Genomic DNA, 9357 nt, shown 5'->3' on the forward strand with positions numbered 1-9357 from the left:
CCATTTTGAAAATTCAAGCCATGTGAGAGAACATAAGTTGAGACTGGTGAAGATGGCTTGGTTCTGGGTGGCTTTTTAACCACTTCAACTACCCAGTCACTGGGTTCCCATCATAATGCTGAGCTGCAGCATGGCCACCCTCCCATCCGCACACAATGTCTGAATTTTAAAAATGCAGACAGTAAATATCATGGGTGTGAAGAAATCTACCTAGGATGGCTTGCCATGATGTGACAGAAGAATTCACCTTCTACTTCAATCTTTGTTATTTTAAATTAACAGTCCTTGTCTGGATCCCTCCAGATTACTCAGTGTGTTTGTGTGGGGTAGCACACTGCCTTTGTTCCTGTTAGTTAAATCAATGAAATGCATTTGTTTAAACAACAGATGACATGATTTGTCTTTGACTATCTGAAGAATCACAGTTGCTCTCTTAGTAGACAAACAACGGGCTCCAACAGCAACTATGAAGATTTACACAAGATGGTAGGAAGAAGAATCTGACTTAGACCACTGGGCATTTTCTCCTAGGAATGTGGCAAATTCTTGGGCATGGGCGCCCAAATAAAAAAAAAAAAAAAAGCCTACACACTGTGGAAGCCATGCATGGTTGCTTGCCCTCAAGGGTAGACCCAGCCTCGTCAATATTTCTCAGCAGCGTCTAGGACAATACACAGATCTGCAGAGGCCACCAACTTGATCTAGTCTGATACTGGCTGGGTTAGGGATGCATGTGTGTCGATCCATCTTTGTCTGGATGTGCCCGACAGGCAATTAAGTGGTCTCATTGTTAGCACAGTTTCCACCCTCCTTGCTCAGTCTGCTCACTGTTGACATGCTGAAATACAACAGGGTTTGGATAACACCACAGACCATCAAACGCAAGAAACCACTGTGACTTGTTGCACAGAATAAACCCACCATTTTTGCTACTTTAACCAGAACGCCTGTCACTTTTCTTATTTAGTTGCCCAGTCACTTCCAAAAGAGAATCAGCCTTGGCCAACTAATTATTAGTTTCATTTGTATCAACACCACCATCTTCTGGCCAGAACAGGGAATATCCTACATATTTTATCTAAAATACTTCCCCCATAAGGGTAACCATCATGCATCACATGTTGTTCTTTTCACTTGAGTTTAAAAAAAAACCTGGATTGCAAGGGAAGGTTCAGTTTCATGCTATTTGATTTTCAATCAGGCAAGTTATGCAAGTTCTGCTGAAGAGGAGCAGGAATGCAGCCCATGTTTCTGGAAGAGATACAACCTGCTCAGGGTAGTTTCAACCTACCCAGCTTGGATGGAAGCTTCTAAATTACGTTAACGTATCACACTGGTTGCTGCTTTCCAAGTGGAAATTAAAGTGGACCCTTCAAGTCATATGTACTGACATGTAGTTGAACATCCTCTTTTATCTCTCCCCAACAGGGATACACATCCAGGCTCACATTGCAAGCTGTTTACTATCTTTGTACTTTTAGCCACTTTTTACATTTAGTCGCAACGTCATACCATTTTAGAACCACTTCAACAATCAGCAGTTTCCAATTTCCCAATTATTTGAATGTGCACTTCTCCCCCATGCTTTTCCCTTCTGGTGCAGAACCTCAGGGCCTGGGATCCAATCCACCCACCTGGGGCTCTCCAGAATACCATCCTCCCTCCCTTCCTCCATCTGTATGCTGCTTTTGTATAGTTTTTGTGGAACTTTTTCCTCCATTAAGGAAGGTCAAATTACTTCTCTTAAAGCTTAGTTACTGGCAGTAAGAGCTTTAAGCTAAAATATTTTGACCCCACCCCTTTTACTTTCAGTTCTATCTTCTACTAGAATGTGACCCCTGAAAGCATCTCCAAAATGGAACTTGGCCCTTTGCTTGAAGCAGGTTCTGCATCCTTCTAATATATTAACAGGTATTGCACCAGGGTTTACAATAACACAAAAATCACCATAAAAATCCAACTTTTTTTTAAAAAAATCTGTGATAAAAGTCCTCATTCTACCTAAAAGGACAGATTTTTAAATATAAATATTTTAAAACAGAAATTCTAATTTTGCCAACTTTGAGAACTCACGCTAGGAAAAATGTAGGTCATGAAATGCAGTGATTACAAACTACATAGCTGAGGTTCTGAAATGGAATTGAGTTTCAAGAGATTAAAGGTGGTTAAAGGTGATGAGAGTTCAGTCTTGGTGAACTGAAGGGAGAAATCCTACCTCTAGTAAGTTTAGTTTAGATGGTATTAAATCCTCTGGACCAAAGGAGGAAAACAGATCTTGGTGTATTAATAGATGCATTTAAATCTCAGGCTCCTCATGCACAAGATACGATGGTATCTTGTGCTCTCTCAGAAGGTTCTACATTAGCATGGAAAACAGTAGCTATGCATTTCCAGAGTCATTACATCAGCTGTCACTCTTATATATATAAATGTGGTGTGTAACCATACATGCTTCCTAACAGTTCACATACAAGACATTCCTTTCCCAGTTCCACATTATCCCTAAACTTGATTAGAAACCCACCACTTATAATGCACTGCTTTGAAAGGATGATGGAAAGTATAACACTCCACAACTTGATTATGGCGGAATGCTTAAATAATATTAAGCTCATGCCAGTTGACCTTTAGCATATGCTGCTAAGCTCCACAGTACAGTGAACCAGGTGAAAACAGAACGTGTGGGATCACATAAAACAAATAATCTGTTAAGTAGAAACTAAAAGAGAAAAGACGTGGTGGCAAAAGCCAGCTAGCGAATTCTTATAATCTAGCTCTCCAGCAGTTTCTGATCCCAAAGACCCACACACAATTATGTGCCTGACAGTTTTGTCCCAAGCTTTCACACAAGGCTTTAGTGTGGAATTACTTAGCCACTCACTCTTTACAGTGTATCTGTATGATTTCATCATCCAGTCTTTGTCCTATGATTTCTTGGGTTTATTCTAGCTTTTCTTGGTACTCAGAAAATTGGATTTTTTTTAAAGAACACAACAGCGGTGGTCTCTCCGCACAAATCAATATCTTTAACACTAATCTTAAGTCTTTTCTGAGAGGTATGGTTTTGACATGCAGGTTAGCCATTTGGCACACTTTCCCCTGTAGGTACTGTTTCATCAACAATTCTAGATATTTATTTCAGTCTTTTAATTGGTGCTAATACATTTTCCAACTAAGTTTTTTTTTTTTTGTAAGTTAAATTCTTTACAGAATAGTGCTTAAAATGAGAGTAAAAGTATTAGTTTTAACAAATGGTTAAAAACCCTATCCTGCTCCCTTTACTGCTATTTTATCACCATTTATTCTATTTATTCTCAGAACTGTGCTTTTTTGCACATTAAATAATGGATGACCAAGATAAACTGGAGCGTGGTGGGAAGAGGAGGGAAACATTGCTCCATAGCACTAACCTTCTCTGCACATGAAGTCAGGTCTCACCTACTAATGTGGATGCCACACAGTGGGATACACACACACACACAAGCTGACATGTAGTCCCTTGCAATTCCTCTGGTAGCTTAGAGCATAAAAGCTAAGAGACACTTATGAGTCACAGGCCAAGTGCTCTTCAGGCCCTCTCATAGTGTGAATAGCAATAAAGGCTTTTGCAGTGTTCATCCCGTGGTTCCCACTCCCACTTTTATTATGCACCTCAGCTGCTCATTCCCACGCACAAAATAAGTTACAGGGAAATGCTAGTAAACAACTAAGGTATCTGAATTACGTGTCTGTCAAAGCCTCTGTGTTTTGAGAGCCACTGTGATTCAGGAGATCCAGCTATTGGTCCTTCAGCTATTGCTCAGTAGAAAATATAGACTGCTTTTTGCATTACAAATCAAGACTGTAGTCTGCAATACTAAATCTAGCCTTGCTGTCTTGCAAAAACAAGCAATTTTATGAGGGAAAAGGAAAGAAAACACAGGAAAACTTGAAAACGGGTCATTAGAAATCAAAGGACTCCCTTCCAGAAGCTAAGAGGAGCATCTTAAGCACTCCAAAATCTGAAACCAGCTCCCTGCCACTGACAACCAATTTTAAATATCTATTGATTATACTCTTTCTCCAGCCCCTGTCCAAACTAGCAGATTAATATCATCCAAATTCTAGAAAGTAAAAAATCACAATTTTTTTGTGATTACACAAAAAAGAGTACACTCACAGAATTCTAGACTCCCTGGCTGAATCTGTCCTAAAGCTAAGTGATACAACTGCATGTGGGGAAGGTAATGTAACTACTTTTAGAATCTTAGTGTGTTGAACAAATCTTTACCACATCCTAGTTTAATCCAAGATGGGTCAAGAAGGAACATGATGCATACAAGCAACCTAAGTGAGAGGCTGCACAATCAGGTTCAATATGGACTCATGTTTAAACATTCATGTAACATGTTAAAGTAAATCTCAGGAAAGAGGCAGCTTGTATAGACTTCATTTCTTACCAACAATAACATAGTTAACCCTAAAGAACAACTGTTTCTGCAGCCACAAGCACCTGATTTGGCCAGACTATTCAAAGCCTTTGTCTTTCCTTCATGATAAGTTAAGAGACTCTTGGTTCTAGGTAATTGGTTCGTGACCCTCCTGGTTATTCTAGCCTCAAAGATTCACAAAACATTGCATATTCCCACATCCATCAAAAAACAGGGGCATAGAAGCAGTGGAGGACCCTTCCAAGGCTGATGTCTCAATGTTGCAGAAACACCTAGAATATTTTCTCAGATCTACAAAGATTACACATACCCCAAAATACAAAGTTAGGACAAGAAATACAGCTAGACACTTCCCAGAACAGATTCCTCAACTCTGGTTTTTCCTACTTTCCTCCAGAGGGAGGGAGAAGGGGAAAGACACAAGATTATTTGGACTGCAATCTACTGTTTAGCTTGGCATGCCCCTGCATTTTAATATAAATTACCAGAAACAACGTGTAATCCCCCCAAAAGAATGTGAGCCTATCCTTAGTAAGAGTTTATAATTCTTAGATGTCTGCCCTTTTTGTTTAGCTTGGACTAACCAAGTCTCATTTACTTGGACTACTTCACATGTTGGCTTCGTATTTCAGGTAGAAAAAGACCAAAGCAACAGATGGGAGTGGGTGGACTAGATGATTAAAGACAGTGAAAGACTGAGCAGGATCACTCTATGTATCACATCATGCCATAGTCAAACTTTACTTCCTTCATTTGATGTTTCAAATTTTGTTTCCCAATGCCCATGTGACAATCTGACACAGAATGCTTCATGTTGCCATCATATCTACAGTGTTAGTAAGATCTGTTGGCAGGGGAACATGCTATTTCTAATTCATCTTATTATGCCGCTTTTTGTTAAAGCAAACAAATGGGCCATGCTGGATGTAAGTATTGCCCATTTCAAGCAAACATCGAGAAAGGACTTAGCAGGATGGGTAAGACTTCAAGCTTAGTATTATTAAGATAGGTTTGGAAACATGGTCTAAGTGGAATATCCACAGCACAGAAAACTATTAAGAACCAGGACACAGTCTCATTGCAGAGGGCTGATTTACTCTGCTGTGATGGGGGAACTATTCTAATTCCACTAAAGACAAGATCAGCCTTTCCAACCTGTTGTCCTTCATGTTTCCAACTGCAGCCCCCATCAGCCCAAGCAACCAACCAATTGTTCATGAATCATGAGTTATAATCCAAAATATCTGGAGAGTTCTAAGCTGGGGAAGGCTGGACAAGAATATGACCCACAGTGAGTTTATGCAGCTAAAATAACTTTAGCTTTTCTTAACTCTAGAAAGTAACTCAATTCCCAGCTTTCAAAGAGCAGAAAAATCTTACCACTAATTCTACCCAGCCCCAGAAACATAATGGCAAAAGGTTCCCACAGTCCTGATGGCCAGAAACACATGTGCAGGAATCCACAGAGCTTCATGTACACAATCACTCCCTTCTTATGGTGCCAGCTAAGATTACATAATGTATTTATAAAGAAAATAATACCTATGCTACAGTCAAGTATCAGAGTTCCAAGGCTCTGCAGTCAATCACAAAGAAAAGACCACACCATAACATGCAGGAAATACTAAGCTGTACAACAGCGCTTGTTTCACCTCAGTTGTCTTTTCATGCCTAACATGAAACATGTGCTCCCCAGCAATCTCATCCCAATCAAAGGAAGAAAAAACCATTGCAACATGTGGAAAGTAAGATGTACTGGAAAAGTATAGAAACAAATTGCACCAGTTTAAGAAGCGACAGGATTTTTTTCCTGAAAATATATGGCTAAATATAATACTCTGGCATAAGTAGCTATTTTAGCGCTTCCTTTACCTGCTATTCTATTGAACTGTACAGTGAAAACCTATACCCTTGCAGAGGCATTACACTATCAAAACATGGTATTAGACTGCACTATAAGCAAGGCCAGATTCACTTGGCTGAAGAGCTTGCAAAAGGTGGCTGAATCTGCAGCTATCCCAGCAGCCATGGAGAGCAATGGGCAGGCAAGAAGTAAGGAACAACTGAAATCATGTCATTAGGGCAACGAGAAAAAGAAACAAACACCCTTCTTTCTGAGAAAGTTCACTCTGGGTCAGGCGAAGCTGATCAAACTCCCAAGTACGACATGAATGCAAGAGACAATTTGGAAAGCAAGCTCCATTCACAGGAATGTAACCAGGATGCAGCATAAATGCTCAGAGAAGAATGTCAAAATGACTAACCAGTTTTTATTTACAACACTCTTTCAGACAGACACAGACCATGAGGGGACATAATAAAGGAAAAGGGACAGCCACCATGCCCCTTGCTTGCCCACTCTGGGTACAGTCCCTGGCATCAATGCCTGGGCTAGACACAAGCGTGGGCACTTGCACTCCTTGTCAGTGCCCAACACACACCAAGGCTGTCCCCAACCCTGCTGGGGCACAGAGGCTGGGCTCTGGGGCTAGCTCAGAAATGCCACCTGCCCCCCTGGCTGGGGTTGCAAGTCAGCAGGGTGTACAGACAGCAGAACCTGGAGCATTTTCTCGGCACAAGATAAGGGAGTCTACTGAATTTTATTCAATACAACAGAATCCCAAGAGAGTTTGCTGTAGGAACACCTGTACCTGGGACCTTTAGTCTCTATTTTCTGTTACTCCTTATCACTGACCCAAGGGACTAAGCAGGTAACACACAAATATAACACATCCCCTTTCATCTCCCAGAGCAAGAAGCCCAGGTACTCTGTAACGAGACAGCCCAAACTCCCATGTTGAGGATGGACTATAGTAACCCTTACTGCTTCAGTCCCATCTTCTTTTCTCTGCTCCTCCGTAAGGAGGGCTGGGCTTGGAGAGGGATACAGGGAGAGAGCAGGCCTGGTGGTTCCCAATTCTTCTGCCTTATTCCACATGCCTGGACAGACAGGAAACATACCTGCCTCTTCGCCATCATCAGCATAAAATGTCATTTACTAAGGAAAAAGGAGAATTCCTGGGCCCAATGGTAGAATGATTCAGACAGCCCAGGCCAGGGAATGCTGTGAAGGACAAGCAGGAAACCTATCCTTCCTAGAAAATTCAGAGCCAGCCCCAGGCATAATCCAGACCAAAGGAGGAAACCAACACAAATTCATCAAATTCATGTACTGGTGGCCACATGCCAACACTTGGAGCTGGGCCAGACCAAGCCATCTTAGGATTTTTTGGCATCCTGTGTATTCCTTCGTTTTAGGTCACTCAAATCAACAGGTTTGAATGCTGTCAAAAAGAAAAAGAAAGAAAAGAGAGACAATTAAGTATCAAGGATAAAACTTCTGACTATATACATTGCTTCCCATCCATACTTCCTCTGGCCTTCACAAAAAAGACACCAGATTCCCCAATATTACCTGACAGCTGCCGTGCTAAGTTCCAATTCAGACTGTGGGATCTAAAATATCTAATGACATTGAGTCTGAATTGGCTTTTTAGTCACATAGCTTGAGATGGCTCTTCCACACAGCAGTCCTCAACCCAAGCAGCCACAACCTGCCTTGGCACCAAATACTACATCCCATATCTATGCAGTCTAGAATTGTGCACAGGACTCTAACCTAAATTTTGCAAGCAGAAAATTCCTACCATGTAACTGTAACAAGATCAGGAAGGAATCTGCTTGGTGGATGGGAATCTGTTGAATTTCCTCAACTTGATTCCCTGAACTCTGGCCTGTTTTCTCTCTTCCCTAAGTCTACCTCAGGCTGAGTGTTTGGATTGAGATCCAGCAGGAAATGAGTTCAAGTGGAGTTTTACTTTTGCACATGTCATTTGCAGGTTTTACATACTTTGTGCAAAGAAATACACCATCTGTGTATTTTGCATGAAGAGCTATGTAACTTGCTTATTTTGCACAAAAACAGCATACTTTGCACAAGGAATCCACCTGTGCATGGACCTGTTCTCAGCTTGACCTGTTCCCCAGTCAAGACCAAGCATGAGAAAGAACTTCAGCAAGAGCAAGAAAGCTGGATTCTGACTTTACAGCCCTAAACAAGACTGAGCAAAACAGACACTTTTGCATTCATGAAGCCAGTCAGTAATTGCATGGAAGCTAATGCTACCAACCACACATAGTCATTACTGCATGTTCAAAGGCAGTATACTTCAGAATAATGGACACAGTAAACACAGGTTCATACTCTGGTGTTGGAAGCTCTTCTTCTTCCTGAAGAAATCTGACTATTGTTGGGAACAAACTGTAAGACTACAGAGACTACTGGGAAGGAATTCAGTGTCAAGTGAATGGACTTCTGCCCACACAGAGGTACTTGCCCCTCTTCTCCTTCCCAGTGTAACCACCCCCCCAGTCCTCTATCCTCCCGGGGCAGAGTATTAGAGCATGTACAGGGCTGCTGGAGTAGAAGGAACCACCTTTTTCCCATTCTCCTGAGACTGTTCTGTTGGTCGAAGGAATTAAATAGATACCATCTGTTTTCTGATCCCACAGGAGTCCCATAGCATATATGTTTAAATATGCTTCTATCCATCATTCTGATCATTTTGGGAAGGTTTTGGAACATTCTTTTGCCAAGGAAGGTAAAAATTACATGATCAATTTGGAAGATGGATGGATTCTGAGAAAGGAAAAGATAATCTTCAAGAACTTCTCAAAGCACATCCTACACATATACATAGTCTAGTTTCTGATCCTGCAACAATGCATAGCACTTCTCTCTGGAAATATAAGTACAATCAGCCCTCCAAATTCATGGAGGTTAGGGGAGGAGAACCTTTGTGAAAGTGGAAGAAATGTGAATATCTCTACTCTGCCCACCAAATCTTAACTCTAATATGGTTGACCATATGTGTACTGGATTGCTCCTCCCCGTGTGTGTGTGTGTGTGTGTGTGTGTGTGTGTGTG

The sequence above is a fragment of the Varanus komodoensis genome, unplaced genomic scaffold (genome assembly GCF_004798865.1).
Source record: "Varanus komodoensis strain SLA01 unplaced genomic scaffold, ASM479886v1 scaffold11, whole genome shotgun sequence".
NCBI classification, from domain to species: Eukaryota; Metazoa; Chordata; class Lepidosauria; order Squamata; family Varanidae; genus Varanus; species Varanus komodoensis.